Here is a 16,496-nt window from a genome sequence, read left to right on the forward strand (position 1 = left end):
TCCCTCCTAAAAAGTAAGAGGAAATGTGTGTACATCTTATGGAGCGAATGCAGGGGGGAGGCAGGCAGGAAAAGCCCCCAAGAGTTGCACACAAGCTCCACGCGGCTCTTGCGGGCTTTTCCCCAGGAGGGAGAAGGGACTGATGCGGCCAGTCAGTCCCTTCTCCCTCCTCGTAGAAAAGCCCTTTAAGGAGTGCGCGGCTCCTGTGGATTTTTGCGGGAGGTAGGGGTATTGCCATAGCCGCATGCAGCCCCTCCAGCCGGGAAAGGCTGCGCGCAGCTATGGCTTCTTTAGCCGCGTGCAGCCTCTCCCGGCTGGAGAGGTTGCGTGGGGCTAAAGAGGAAGCCAAGACAGCGAGTGGGATGGATCCTGCTCGCTGTCTTGGCTTCTTTAGCCGCGCACAGCCCCTCTGGCCAGGAGAGGCTGCACGTGGCTATGGTGGAAGCCAAGACAGCGAGCGGGATGGATAAGATTTTTTTTCTTGATTTCCCCCTTTAAAAACTAGGTGCGCCTTATGGTCTGGTGTGCCTTATGGAGCGAAAAATACTACTCTGAATCTCCTGACTTCCCCCCATCCCTTCCATGGGTCCAAATAATAATATTTGCAACTGTATATCAATACTTGTCCAAATTTTTGTCCTTCCAAATTATCCAAACTTTCCATTACCTTACAAGTGTGGTTAAAATCCTGCCAATGTTTTCTGCTTACACTGGTCTCTTAAATTAATCATAAACTTTCCCCATTCTTTTAAAAAGTTCTTGTCTTCTTGGTTTCTGAGCTTCCCAGTTAGTTTTGCCATTTTGGCATAGTCCATCAACTTGGTTTGCCATTCTTCTCTAGTCGGGGTTGTTTCTTCCTTCCATCTCTGGGCTAATAGCATCTATGAGGTTGTTGCCGCGTACATAAACAGTCTTTTCTGTAATTCCTAGTAAAAAGGCTTCTATTTTTTAACAAAAGTTACTTTAAACATTTTTTCCAATTCATTATATATCATCTCCCAGAATTTTTTTATTACTTTACACATTCACCACATATGATAAAAGGTACCTTCTTTTTCTTTACATTTCCAGCAGGTATTTAAACTCATTTTGTACATTTTTGCTAACTGAACTGGAGTCAAATACCACTGGTACATTATTTGCATATAATTTTCTTTCAGTGTACAACATGTCGTAAATTTCAGATCTGTTTTCCATAACATCTCCCAGTCTATCATTTGTATATGACAGCACATCACATTCAGGGCATGTGGGAATTATAAAATTCATATGGTTCTAGCAGCACCACTGGTGTAAACATATGTACAAACAGGAGCCAGTCATCTGTGGAAAGCTCATTCACTGTGTTACTGTCACACATACAAAGACTGAATGTCAGGAGATCACGTGGCACCATGTTTTTATATAAATACATAGAGTTGTAGTCAATGCTGCGCATGCGCCAAGTTCCATTCATGTAACAGAACTTTCCCTTCCTCTCCTCTCCCTGGATGCCCCCCAAATCTGCTCTGGAGAGTCCGCCAACCCTCTGGAGCAGAGTTAAGGAGGAAAGGAGTGGGAAGTTCTGTTGCACACTCACAAATCTATTCCACAAGCAGAATGGCAGAATTAGAAACAACCCTTAATTATACAGAAGATGTTTGTATAATCATACGAACATAAACGAACCGACAAGCAATTGGCACACAACTCACCAGAAGCATCGGAAGGGCCAAACCAATGAGATGATCAGCATGTGCTGCAGAGGTAGGCAGGGGCCAACCCAAGGCATTTTGTGGCCTGAAATGAAGGAGAAGATAGTCCTCCTTTCATATTCAGAAACTAACTGGACTGGCAGCTGAATCATACTTCAAAATTGGTGACAGGACAGTATCCTTCATTGCACCTAAGGTCAACAGCTTTAGGAGGCAAATGGCAGTCCACATAGAGCACACTGCTCTGTCCTCCAACACTTTGCTGCTGCTCCTCAGCATCCACTGAGGCAGATGCCTCATTCTAATAGGAAAGCCATCCCCTGAAGGTAGTTATAGGTGTCATTCAAAGAGCAACAGTGGAAGGAAGCCAGGTTCATTTTATGAAGATCAAAAGGATCATGTTGGTACCTGTTTTTTTAAAGTATATCTCTATACACTTTACAGCTTCAAGAAGCAACACAGTTATAGATGTTGCAGGCATCTTTCTCCAACATTTCCTCCAGGATATTGTCATTTGTAGAGTTAGGAAGACATGGACAAATGACAATAAAAGATTATAAGCATTATCACTGTAAACAAAAAGAAAGCCTGTTTTACACATCGTCAAGGCTCAGCACCGAGGAACACACTGGAATGCGTTAGTCCAAGTAAGAACTTGTTAGGAAAGAACTTGTCCCAGTCCATAAGGGAGCCAGTGTGGTGTAGTGGTTAAGAGCGGTAGTCTCGTAATCTGGGGAACCGGGTTCGCGTCTCCGCTCCTCCACATGCAGCTGCTGGGTGACCTTGGGCCAGTCACACTTCTCTGAAGTCTCTCAGCCCCACTCACCTCACAGAGTGTTTGTTGTGGGGGAGGAAGGGAAAGGAGAATGTTAGCCACTTTGAGACTCCTTAAAGGGAGTGAAGAGCGGGATATCAAATCCAAACTCTTCTTCTTCTATTTATTCCCCCTACATAGAAACGTAGAAAGCAACCTTATACTAAGTCAGACAATTTGCCTATCTAGTTCAGCACTGATTGGAAGTAGGCTGTGTCCAGGGTTTCAGATCTTTCCCAACCTTGCCTGAAAGCATGTGCTGTACCATTGAGCTGCAACCCATCCCCTTCCTGTTCTTGAGGGGCCAGTGCTCTGCCTGGATGGGCAGGGCCAGTCCAGAGGCCAATAATGCTTCACTTCCAGAAAAATGTTCCATGTTCATCCCATGAGGCAGCCTTACATGAAACCAAAGGGAGTGTAATTCTAGACATGGCAATTCATTTCTCTTATATCCTTTGTCTCTCCCTCTGATATTTCTCCCACTTAGGTTGTAAATTTGACTATACGAATCAGCTTTCATGGTCTTTATGTTACTCTGTAATAAACCCTGTGCACTGATGATTCTATGGTAATAAGGCATTTTACCCCTCCCTTGCGGTGGTTTTAAATATATCCTTGCTCAGGAATGTGAATGTTAAGCAACTCTTTATGGATTTGCATATGCTAACTTTAGGGATTTAAGGTGTGTTGAGACATGCCTCAGACATCAGTGTCAGCTAGATGATGGAAGCCCTTATGTATGTTTTCATTTGTTTACTGACCTGGATGACGGAGATCTGACAGCTGGCTTATTGCTGACAACACAGTAATTCATTCTCTACTTTGAGAGGTTTCCAGCGCTGCTGCTTGTCTATTCTGAATTAATCTCCCTTAATGAAGCTTATATTTTCTTTCTAATTTGCCCCTGGCAAATTAGTCTTTGTTTCATAAGCCTAATAAAATGTGAAGTTCTTTGTGAGTATCATATATATTAATCCATTTCTGTAGAACAGACAAACGGGTGATGATTAATGTTTTGTTTTTGGTTCAGGGTCATTGTGGCTTTTCATGAAATCCATTCTATTGCTACAAGTACTTCTTCTCCATATGGATCAAGATCAGATGTCAAATGGCTCCCTATTGAACCACATGGCTTATCACATAGAAGTGCTGACTATGACAGAAGTGTACCAGGAAGGAAAATATAGTATGATGGTTTCTTTAAAATTATACCATGTTTTTCCTGAAAATAATAATTATAGTTTTCTGCTCCCACTGCAGAGAAAAAAAAGCGTTTGGGTTATTCTGAGTATTTCTGTACAGCTCTGATGAGTCATAACCATAAGATTAGAAATTATTATGCACAGTATTCTTGAATCAGCCACAACTCTTCAAAAATAATAATTATGGCATTAAGAATCAAGCTAGCAGAAAATAGCAGAGAGTTATTTGAGATAATGTTAGATTAGTTCTAAAGAGGTACCTTTCTTTGTACAATTCCAAAGAAGTCATCTTGTGGAACTTTAAAAACAGCTTTATTGTGAGAGAAGCTTTCATGGACAAGATGCATGAGGTGATAGCCTCAGTTTGCAGATACACATATCTGCAAACACAGCTGTCTGGGTACAAATGAAAACATTGTGAACAGTGAGGTTAATAGCCCATGAACTGCAAACAATACTCTGATATTTTTTATGAACAACTCAATGTCCTAAGAAAACCAAATTTGTGTGAGCTGAAAAAAGAAAAAGTTAGTTTTGTCTTCTTCTAAATCCATGTACTGGGAATGATGCCAGATACTTTTCTTGGAACAAGGATTTTCCTCAGACAGTTTTGAAATCAGTTGGTGTGATGAGGCAGCACTGCTCACTTGACTGTCATTGTGTTGTTGCTGCTTACCAGATGATGAAGAAGAAGGGGTGAGGTAGCACAAGTCTGGCATGGTGCCATTGCACTTGCAGTTGGGAGGACTGGATTGATTTACCAGTATATTTGCCCTGCTCCAGTCTCTCTCTCTTTTTAAAAATAATATTTATTAAAGTTTCAAAGGAATTACAAAAATAAAATGACGAAAAGAGAAGAAAAAAAGAAGAAAAAGACAAAAAATACAAAACACAGAAAATTAAAGAGCAGTTAAAAACAAATCAGTCTTTCCATATCTAGTCTTTCATTTGCTTGTTTCCCTGACCTCCTCACACCTCCCTTTTTTGTATTCTAGTTCAAAAGTTGTTTCAGCAAGTCCTTACCCTTTTTACTTTTATCTTGATATTTTATCTTAATATATAATAATTTTGCATTTTCTCCTGTTAACAATCCATTTTTACATACCCCTCAATGACATTATTGCTAAAACCACATAAATTCATTCCAGCATCCTCTAACATTCATTAATTTTACAGTGTTTCTGTAAATAGTCTTTAAATTTTTTCCAATCTTCTCCCACTGACTCTTCTCCCTGGTCTCGGATTCTGCCAGTCATTTCGCCAGTTCCATGTAGTCCATCACCTTCATCTGCCATTCTTCCCGGGTGGGTAGATCTTGTGTCTTCCAATACTTTGCGATGAGTATTCTTGCTGCTGTTGTTGCATACATAAAGAAAGTTCTATCCTTCTTTGGCACCAATTGGCCGACCATGCCCAGGAGAAAGGCCTCTAGTTTCTTCAAGAAGGTATATTTAAATACCTTTTTCATTTCATTATAGATCATCTCCCAGAAAGCCTTAATCCTTGGGCACGTCCACCAAAGGTGAAAAAAATGTACCTTCATTTTCTTTGCATTTCCAACACTTATTATCAGGCAAATGACAGAATTTTCATAGGGACTTAAACTCAGAAAGACACATCTTAATTTAAAGTGATGCAATTTAAATGCCTAATTAAAGTATAATAATTGGTGCTGCTAAGGAAATGACAGTTGCCATATTCAACAATGTTCACACTTACTAAGCAATTGGATTTTTTCTGAAATGCGAATTATAATAATAATAATTTTTTATTTGTAGCCCACCCATCTGGCTGGGTTTCCCCAGCCACTCTGAGCAGCTTCCAACAAAGATTAAAAATACATTAAAATGTCATACATTAAAAACTTCCCTAAACAGGGCTGCCTTCAGATGTCTTCTAAATGTCAGGTAGTTGTTTATCTCTTTGACATCTGATGGGAGGGCATTCCACAGGGTGGGCGCCACTATCGAGAAGGCCCTCTGCCTGGTTCCCTGTAGCTTTGCTTCTCGCAGTGAAGGAACCGCCAGAAGGCTCTCGGTGCTGGACCTCAGTGTCCAGGCAGAACAATGGGGTGGAGACTGATATTGCATGTTATGTGTACTGTTAGGAAGGATGGATAATTCACGGTACTTCTGCATCAGAACAGTGAGAGAAGGAAACAGTGGTAGCAGAGCTGGGTGCTAGCCTTGGGCATTGAGCTGAAGGGTCACCAAGCTGTTTATTGAGTGTACTGTTAGCAGTGAGACAGATGAAAAAAGCAGCAAGTTCACCACCCTGCAAAATTCTACAGTTTCTTTTATCTGCACAAACTAATTTCAGTGAGGTCCAAAGTAATTAAAGCTAGAATGTTTCAGATAAGTGTAGAATTCAGTAACTTGAAAGCTCTATAGTTTCAGTCAACCTACTATTTCATATCTGTATCAAGACAACAAATGGGGTGGGATTTTCCGTTCTCTCTGGAGAGACTGAAATGGTGTATAGTGTGTTGAATGGATTCTTTACATTTAATCATGCACCACAGCAGTGGAAAATCACTGCTTGCAGTTGGATAATGGTGAAGGGGGGCATTGAGAGCTGATTTGTGTTTTTCATTATTATTTCAAAGGGTTGGCTGTTATTATAAAGGGCTCCCTTGAAAACTAACAGATTTATTGTGCCCTTCCCCTTTTGGACTACAGTCCACCATTAGCTACATGAAGTGTAATTTTCCATTGGTTGATATTTAAATCTACATGGTTAGCGAGAACAGGATTTTACACAGCGGTGCAAAACAGCATGTGGTGAATTTCTGGATATAAAGGAAACTTTAGTGACAGGATCAATGTATACATTTAGCAGAATCAGGAACGAGCTTTTACGACATGGTATTACATTAGGCTCTAAATAGGGGAAAGGATTTTACAGATCTGAATTTCTGGTTGATACCTCCCAGAACAGGCAAGCCTTCTACAATTATTTCTGCGCACCTGAGCTGTAGTTTGTTGGCTCCCATCCAGTCTATCTCTCATTCTTTGGACCTACATGGGTTCACCAGAATCTAATGAAAAAGAGAAGTGATTGGAATATAACTGGCCATGAGACAAATATGTAGCTGTATCTTGGGAATGGGAAAGCAAGGTGTAATGGCTTTAGGGGTTGCTTGTGCGTAAGTTACGGCCTCTCTGGGCTAGGTTGCCTGATTAAACCGTTTCTCGCTGGACAGCCATCCACTCCGTGGCTGTTCAGTCGCTGGCAGAATCCATCAGTGGGCATTTCTTGAACCTCTTCCAGCAAAGAAGCTCTTTGACGCCAAGTCGCCGCCTACTTTCCCTGCACGGAAGTCTTCTGTGCAGGGTGGGTGTGGGCAGCGGAGGACCTGTGCTCTCCTCGCTGGTCTCCTGCGAAGAGTCCTGGAGCCTCCTCTCTGCTTCCCCCATCGGCCCCCCTCTATCCCTGGTGTAGCGCTGATTTTCTTCCCCAGCCGGAGACCTGCCTCTCTCCCTGCTTGGCCCCTCTCCAGCATCGCTGTGGAGCCTCGCCTCCTCCGCTAGTTGCGATGGCAGTTCCCTGACACAAGGCAATAGATGGGAACAGAAGTTTGAGATATATAGTGCCATCAGGAGAGACACACATAAGCAAAATCATTTTTGCTATTGGATCAACTACTGACACTAGGCAGATGGTTCTAAACAGTATCAAATAACCTACTTTGTGCTTCCTGTTAGTGGGTATCAGGTTGGTGACCACAAACAAGGTTTTCTACTAGCAAAACCTGGAGACAGTATTTTATTTCATATAAAATCTTTCAGATGTACCGTAGTTGCCTTGGTATTTCCTTTTTAATGCTCAGATACAGTGGGTTTTATAGTCTAATACAACCAGGGAACAGATCATTGAAGCATATGCAAAAAGTAACATCCTATCGAGAGGTACTAAGCATTAATCTCTAGCATAAGCAGTTTCTGAGCAATAGGGTCAAATCTGTCTCTCAGTAAATTTGGAGGAGGACTTCTGAAATCAATAATGTCAATTCAGTTTGTGTGCAGTATCTCTGATTGAAGGTGTGCCGCCATTATTTGTAAATGATTTGAAAGATTCCCTTAGGAAGCATATTGATTTAACAATAAATGAACCCATTTTCTACATGGGCACTGTTGGTGAAATATGACAGCCAGGAAGTAAACCCCACTGTATTTAATGGGACTTGTTTGTGCAAAGGTCTGACTTGAAGAGATCAAGATTCTGACTGTTAACAACAGTGGTTTTGACATCTACAGTGGTACCTCGGGATGCAAACAGGATCCGTTCTGGAGCCCCATTCGCATCCTGAACAGAATGTAAGATGCGACAGCACGTCTGTGCGTGCACGGGCCACGTTTTGCCGCTTCCACGCATGCGCATGACGTCATTTTGACCATCTGCGCATGCACGAGTGGCAAAACCGAGCAGTAATGTGCTCCGTTACTTCCGGGTCACCACGGAGCACAAACTGAAAGCGCTCAACCTGAAGCATATTTATCCCGAGGTATGACTGTATAATGAAACCAGCTCATTAGCAGAGAGCTGAAAAAGGATACTGTAATGGAAGCTGGGAAACTATCCTTCTGGAAAGAGGTTGGAGATCATCTTGGCTATCAGTCCTGAGGGAACTCCTTCCTGTCTTGCATGCCTTTTTCCATCTGGCTGAAGGATGGGGTCCTGACTGACTCCAGCTTCAAAATCTTAGGTTGAGGTATTGTTGGTGGGTTAACTGTTTTTCATTTGTGTGGATTGTTGTTGTTTTTACTGAGGAAAGAGAGATTTGTCTGGGAGGAGAGAAGCTGGGGATAATAGGGCGTGCAATTGCAATAGTTCAAAGTAAGGAGAGGTATGGTGTGACGGGGGGGCAGGCCAAGTAAGAGGCATACAGCACAGGCAGGCAGTGACTGCTGTGTGCCAGCTCCTCCTCCAACCTGAGGAATTGTGGTTGTCCTATCAGGCCACCCTCAGGTCTGTGGCTGTTGCTGCTGAATGATAGGTCAGCTCTGAATAAGACATTGATCATCTGATTGTGTATGAGGAGGCCAATCTGGTCTGCATCTCTGAAACCTGGGTGCATGAGCTGGGTGGAATTGGTCTGACCTAGCTGTGCCCACCTGGTACTTGGTGCAGATCAGGGCAGAAGGTCAGGGATTCTGCTGGTTCACCACTTTCCTTGCTACCTACGTGAGCTGACAGAGCTGGTCTTGGAGGCTATGTTGAGGACTCCCAGACTCCTGGTTTTGCAAGACATCAACATCCATGCTGAAACAACTGGCTTTGAGGTGGACACAGGACTTCATGGCTGTCATTATGACATGGGGCTGTCCCAACATGCCAATAGTCCAACATATGTGACAGGCCACATTCTGGACCATGTTTTCTTGACTGGGCAGGAAGAGGATCTGGAAGCGGGGCACGTTGATATCAATCCCTTGTTATGGTCAGATCACTTCTTGATGAGATGTAGGCTTTCAGCACTTTTCAGCTTCCATCTGTGGCTCCTAGAAGCTATCAGCATGTGACAGGAACCACACCTCAGGAATGGCTTCATCTGCCAGCTAAACAAGGTGAGGGTAGCCCATGGGTCTCAAACCCTCAGTGAGTTAAGGACTTCCCATGCATGTGAAGATAGGCTCCGGCAGATTGAGCGGACAAGACCAATAGTGGGTCCAACAGTTAAGAAGGTGGTTCCTTCACATGCTGTAGAGGGAGGTAAGGGGCAGGTGGGGCTTGTCAACCTGGGAAGGTAGCCCATCTGGAAGGAAAACTCTGATCCTAAGCCCTTATGGGACATCTTTGGGAGAAGAAAAGCCTAAGGAGTAAAACCAACAATAATCCAGACTGGAGTCCCTAAAACGGATGGATGGTGCTTCATTTGCCAGCAATTTTTGCAGTCAAGCTGGTGCCAAATGTATTGTTCTGCTTTCCTTTCAACCACATCAGTGAAACGGGGGGGAGGTCTTGTCTGGCAGCCCAGGATCTCCATACACATTGCTTAGATTTGCTCCCCAGGGAGGTCACTTCAGTGCTGCTTACCCAGCAGTTTGACTTCACCCTCCACTCCATTGTCTCTCGAGACAGATGCCAACAATCCAATGTGGCACAAATCACAATGTTTTTAATGTTTGGTATAACGCACAGTACACTGTTGACACCCAATAAATATTATCTTAATTATAACACATGTGTACTCTATTATTCTATGTGGACCAGCCAGAAAATATTTGGCTTTATTTTCATGGTTTAAAGGAAGCAATACAATAAAAGAGGGAGAGTGGAGGCATGTTATCTTTCTCTTAGATCTTTGTAGAGGATTAAAATGCACAACTGCTGAAATTTTAGAACATACGGCCTGCATGGATTATCCTAGTAATCCAGCCTGCTTGGAAACTAATACACAGAATAAATCTAGAGAAGTAATCAGAAAAGGAACAATGGCCTTGCATGCCTCGTTATTTATCATTCATGATAAGCCAATCAGTGGAATTTGCTTTTATTTAAGTAACTGCATTCCTCAACATAATCTGTATTAATAAACCTTGGAAGCACCATAGCTCAGTGGAAGAGTACTCGCATTCCGTGTGGAAGATCCCAAGTTCAACTGACTCCTGTCTGAATCCCTGAATATCTCCCACCAGTTAAGTGTAAATGACTGGATAGACCAGTGCTCTGACTAAGTATATGGCTGCCTCAGAATGAAGGGAACTTTTTAAAAGTATGGTAACGAAGATATTGCCTTGGGGACATCTTTAACTGTAGCCATAATAGAGCACACAGTGGCTTCCTCTGAAACAGCTAGAAAAGTATTCTACATCTGGAAAACGACATATAGTCATCCAGTAATTCTGAGTTAGAGAATTGTGTGTTTTAATTTGGCTACTGATTTAGAATTTGGATCTTTTGATTCTCTGGTAATGGAGACTTTAGCATGGTAACAAGTCCTGCTCATAGCCCAATACCATTGGTTGCAAATAAAAATGTACCCATAGTGATGTCTCTACATCACAATAGTAACATATTCATAGGTAACTGTGCAGCTTAACTGGTATGTTGCATCTCTGTCAGGAGTGCTGGCATGCAATGTGACTACTTTGTGCTTCTGTATGTTACCATCACAACCTGGAGTTTTCAAAGTCATGTTTCAGTGTGATGAAGGTATGAATCAGTGACATATTATTACATTTGGACATTTGAATATCATTAACATTTATTTCATGGCAATAGAGTGATATGTGTTCGAGTATCATTGGTCTCCTTATCTCAGGCCAGCCAGTGATAGGAATGATTGGAATTTTCATCCTGTGTTGTGCTCCTGTTTTATTATTTCATTTGTTTTGCAATATTTCCCTCTTTTTAATCTTTCTTAAGCCACTCTAAGAATGCTGATCGACCATTGAAGGGCAGGATTTAAATGTTAGAAATAAATAAATAAATAAATAAGTGCAAAATGTTGAATTCCGACAATTTGCACATTAGCTCGTTTGCTTAAGGCATCCTTATTGTGTGACTTTTAAATAGCAGAGTCCCCCCCCAACGGAAACATGAGATAATATGTCACATCAGCTATTATTGTCTAGTCTCATTCACTCCCTGCACACAGTAGCAGCATTTAGGAATTACGGTAGGAGGTAGCTGCTTGCAGTCTCCATACCAGTCAGAGCATTTATGTGCAATAGAAAATGCCAAATGGTGTGGCAATAACATGCCTAATGCCGTTAGCTTTAGCGAGCCAGTGAAGCTGCAGTGTTATCTGCTGGCGTGTTCTCAATGCAGCCAACTATTTCTATCTGCCTGAATGCTTCTCCAATAATGCCCATGGGTACTGATGGAGATGAGCAATTAAGATTGACAGATGGTCCAAAGAGATGTCATCCGGTGCATCATTTTCCTGCCAGCAAACATCCTGGTTCATCTTTCATGAGATGTTTTTAAGATGGACTGGGAAATGACTTCTAGGGCAAGATCCTAATGTGTATTGAGTAGACCCCGCTGATTCCATCAGCTAGAAAGAAAGCCTGGGATTTTCATGTGCTGAATAATAACCTACATATGGCCCTTGCCTCTGTAATGATGGCAACCAACTTGGATGACTGGAGGATTGGACAAATTCATGGAGGATGTCAAAGGCTACTAGCCATGATGACTGTGCTCTGCCTCTATGGTCAGAGGCAGTAATGCTTCTGAGTACCAGTTGCTGGAAGCTACTGGAGGATAGAGGATCCTGTGCTCACGTCATGCTTGCCAGTTTGCCACAAGCTGTCAGTTGGTCATTGAGAGAATAGCATGCTGGACTAGATGAGTCACTGGCCTGATCAAGCAGGTTCTTCTTAAATCAATATGTAGGTAATTTTCTGCAGCTATTGCTATCTTGATATCGAGAACAAGAGATTCAAAATATGTATGGTAACATCTTTAACCACACCAAAATTTGTTAGTGTAGGACAGAGCTTTCCAAACTTTTCATGCTGGTGACACATTTTTTAGACATGCATCATTTTGTGATACAGTAATTCAGTTTTACAAGTAAACCAGTGGTTAAACTAACTTCTTTCCAGCCCGGGTGGGAGCATGGGGAGCATTCACACAACACATCTACACACTGCAACCAACACACTAACTTGTCACAACACACAGTTTGGAAAGCTCTGGTGTAGGAGGTTAAACTTCATGCAGCATATCCATGATGGCTTCTTCTGACTTATTTTTTCTTTCTTTTTTTACTGAATGATTGAAATGCAGCAACGGACATTTGCCTTTTTCATTTTCCTCAGATCAGTATCAGCAGGAAAGGGGCTCCCAGCTGGACAATTTTCAGTTCCCAAATATCCCAGCCCAGTGGCTATATGCTTTGTGGGGGCAGGGGAAAGTTAGCTCTCAAGCATCTGCGGCTCATTTGCCTTTTGCAGATCAGTTCCCTATTAACTATGTGCCTAGTAAAATCCAAGTTCTTTCCTTTCATGAATTCTATATGATTGCCAGACCAGGCCATTTTCGCAAGTTGAAGAGAAATGGGGTGGTGGTGAGGAATGGCTAGGCAACAAGTGCGGGGGAGAAGAGAGAGGAACTTATTGGTAGAAAGAGGTATCCTTATTATGTTTTGAAGTTAGATTCTTCTTCACTCTTAGGAACCACAGTGTATTGGACTTCTTGGCTTGCCTTACCAGGAACTGGCCTAGTCAGCTGTCACACACCATGTTTTTAGTTTCAGTTTTGCATTGCAAGCAGCAACCTGCTGCATAGCTTTCCCCTTCATAAATGGTTTAGCATTAAAGTTGTGTTTCATGGTGTATCCACTACACATTTAAAGCACATCTGCCTGTAAGGATCCTGGGAACTGTGGTTAACAATAACAACAACAACATTTACATGTCAGCCATCTGACTCTGGGTAGCTGCCAACAAAATATGAAAACACAACAAACTTCAAACATTAAAAACCTTCCTGTACAGGGCTGCCTTTGGATGTCTTTAAAAAGTCAGATAGATGTTTATTTCCTTGACATCTGATGGAAGTGTGTTCTACAAGGTGGGTGTGACAACCAAGAAGGCTTTCTGCCTGGTTCCCTGGCAGCTGCAGTTCTCAGCACTCTTCACACGCTACAGTTCTCAGGATGCTTTGCATTCTCTCTCTCCCCACCCTCTCTCCCCACTCCCTTTCTTTTTCTCTCTGTGCATGCACTTCAAATGTATTGGTTATACAGTACACCCTGTCTGTAGCCTGTTTCCCACCACCCCAATCTCCAAGCAGTGCAAGATTCCAGGAGTTCAAGGCACTTACCCAGGCTCTGTGTTTTCTTTTGGAATGAGGCATAGTGGAGACTATGCTGTCTTTATGATACATGGTTTATTTACACATATATACAACCTGTGCCTATGATGAGTCACAGCATTAACCTCCCAAGAAGGTCTTGCTTCTTCCATAGCTGCAGACTTGGATTCAAACAGAAATCAAGCATTGTTCTCTCTCCTTCTCTCCAGCTTGCTGCTTTGCAACCTCGTGTTGCGTCCGCTTCAGGTTACATCTTTTCAAGTTGCGTCCCATGGCAACCCAGAAGTACCAGAATAGTTACTTCTGGGTTTCGCCACTCGTGCATGTGCAGAAGTGCTAAATTGCGCCACATGTGTACGCAGATGCAGTGCTTCTGGATGTGAATGCTTCGAGTTGCAGACGTACCTCCAGGATGGATTACGTCCGCAACTTGAGGTTCCACTGTAGTTCACATCACTGTCCTCTCTGCTCTCAACTCTGGTTTTGACTTTCTAACTTCCCATGAGTTGGGGGAGGGGGTCTCACCCATTTGCCATCTCACACAGAGCTCCTTCTTTGGTCCCCTGAATTACCCATCACCTTACCAGGAAGCAATTTTGGCTATTCCTGGAATTAGAAGCGAGGCCTAGGCCTCAGCATACAGCCTATTCCCTGCCAAACTCATAACACTACTTTTCAGAAACAACAAAGATGAGTCGTTGGCTTCCAACTCTATTGCAAAACACCTTTGCCAGCTTATACGCTTTACAAAGTACACTAGACTTTCAGGTAGCTTTCACATACAAAGAGGCAAAGTGTTTCTTTCTACAGCTGATTGTTAAGGGACCAGCTACTATCTCCATTGTGCATGACACCATGCTCAACAAAGAAGAGATTTTTGTCCAACATTATGGCCACTACTTGTTTATGAGTGAATAAACATATACGTACATTCACACCGCAGAGAACAAATTGTTATTATGGAGCAGCATTGCCCTTGAGTGAAATGCTAACAATGATACATGACCAGTGCCGTGATTGGCTCTTGCACCCATCCTTTGGTGCATTTAAGAGGACACATCTGTAGACCAGCACTGTTGATGTAGCTATTTTTATATGTTTGTATGTTGTTATGCAGCTGTTATCATACCCTTAAATAGAAATAGCCAGATAAAAAGCTGAATGCTAGAGGCATTTAATGTGAAACAAAGGCACAAGGACGTATTAATGCTGATTGCTGTAGCAAATTACCATCAATTGTATTTATTCTCATGCATTTATTTCGATTTTCATTTGTGAACACATTCTAACAATAATGTTTAGGATACTATTGCCACCTACTGGCTGTATTTTATAAGGCAAAGATAGCAATAGCATGTTGCCTGTGATCAAATTGTTCAGAATTCTTGGCTGAAAATTGTGCAAGGGATTTCAAAGCATACCTAAGATGCATGACTGCAGATGGCAAAGGACGACAAATAGATTGGTTAAGTGTGCTTGGGGTGACTTATGCCAAATATCTCATTTTTCAGAGATTGATCCCAAAGATTGGTTTTCCAAAGCTTGGTCCCCAAAGAAGCAAAAAGTCGTGACATGTACTCTGCAAATGAAGCATGCACAAACTGGCCTGGTTCACACATCACATTATTAAATCATAGATAAGATAAACTCTTCTATCGTCATGCTACTAAGAAAAAAAACTATGGTCTGGTTTGTCATGTTGTACAGACCCAGTTTCATAGTATGTTTCTCTACAAGCAACCAGGGTTTGTTGTTCACTTTGTATTCATGGTTTGTTTGGAGTTCAGATGACTTGACTATGGCTTTGTTTCCCAGCAATCTGGCAGGAGTGAATGAGGGGCAACGCCCCCTCCCCCAAAACATTTATTTAAGCAGCAGTGAATTTTACTGTGGAAAAATAAGATATTAAAAAACCAGGTCAGTAAACATAGTGTTTATAGGTAACATCTTCAGGAGGGGCAAATTGCTGTATTTTCTGCATTGTATATTGGGTGATCCTAGAAGACTATTCAGAAACTGCAGCAGGTACAGGTTGGAGTAGGTTACTAGGTGAAGACTGAATGAGGGACCTGAAGACATCTCAAAAGGGATATCTGTTTTTCCAGTGCTTTTGAAGAGCTGATGTAGAGAGGTGCTTCATTTTAATTCTTAAAATCTTATCCATTTTGCATGCCAAGCTATCTGCTGCAACACAACTGACAGGGAACTAAAAATTGAAGGAAGGCAAGCATTGGGACGAGAGCTCCCCACTCTCAGAAGCCAAGCCAGTCAGGTTTGGAAGCACACAGGCTGTGTAGTAACTATCCAGGATTTTGATCTCTGTGCTTTTCCCACTCTGTTCACTTTTTCGCTGACATCTACCTTTACACCCATAGTTTCAGGGAGATGAATCACCTGACACCAGGCTGAATGAAACCTCAAATGACAAGCTGAAGTGGGAGGTCAGGAGGGAAAAAATGCTGCTTGTCTGAAGTGTCTGGGAGGCATTTCTGAGAAGTGGGAGCTGATCTGCATAGTGATTCCTCCCCTACAGCCACTACACGCCATGGGAAGACACTTCATGGACAGTCACATTTAAGCAGAGGCTTCTATTCAGCAAGCAGAACAAAGGAAGAGAGAAGGGCCCCTGCCACAAAGCCTGTAGCGTCACTGATAAAGCGCTTCATGAATGCTGTATTCAAGTATCTTACATTCACGCAGCTCAGGACATCTCTATCAGCCTCCTGGCATCAGCTGCCTACCAAAAATATATTCGTAAGCAGCACAAAATGTACCATTTGTTTTACAAGAACTGTCAGTTTTTGCACCTGTAAAGAACAAGGTTTTCAGAGGCCTAAAAATAAATATTTCAGAGCCTTTTCTACCCTAGAAAAATGAGTATGCCTTTACAGCAATTGCCAGTTTCTGGCACCTGTAAAGAATACTATTTTAGATAAAAATAAATAAACCACACTTTAAGTCATACCCTTTCCTATCCTAGAAAAACAAGCATGCTATTCCTAATAACAGGCATGAGAT

At 42.3% G+C, this 16,496-nt stretch overlaps 1 long non-coding RNA gene across 2 annotated transcripts; it reads right to left on the reverse strand.

Annotated features, from left to right (window-relative positions):
• Nucleotides 1-1,704: 1,704 nt before the first annotated feature.
• On the reverse strand, nt 1,705-8,959 carry LOC309368258. Of its 2 annotated transcripts, none has more exons than XR_014167676.1 (4): nt 8,825-8,959; nt 6,677-6,747; nt 3,971-4,102; nt 1,705-1,779 (listed from the first exon to the last, which is right to left on the reverse strand). It is a non-coding gene; the product is annotated as an uncharacterized lncRNA (long non-coding RNA). The 2 variants fall into 2 exon arrangements; XR_014167677.1 differs by having other exon boundaries at nt 3,971-4,106.
• Nucleotides 8,960-16,496: the final 7,537 nt, after the last annotated feature.

Source organism: Podarcis melisellensis (genome assembly GCF_964234715.1).
Source record: "Podarcis melisellensis genome assembly, chromosome: 4".
Taxonomy (NCBI): Eukaryota; Metazoa; Chordata; class Lepidosauria; order Squamata; family Lacertidae; genus Podarcis; species Podarcis melisellensis.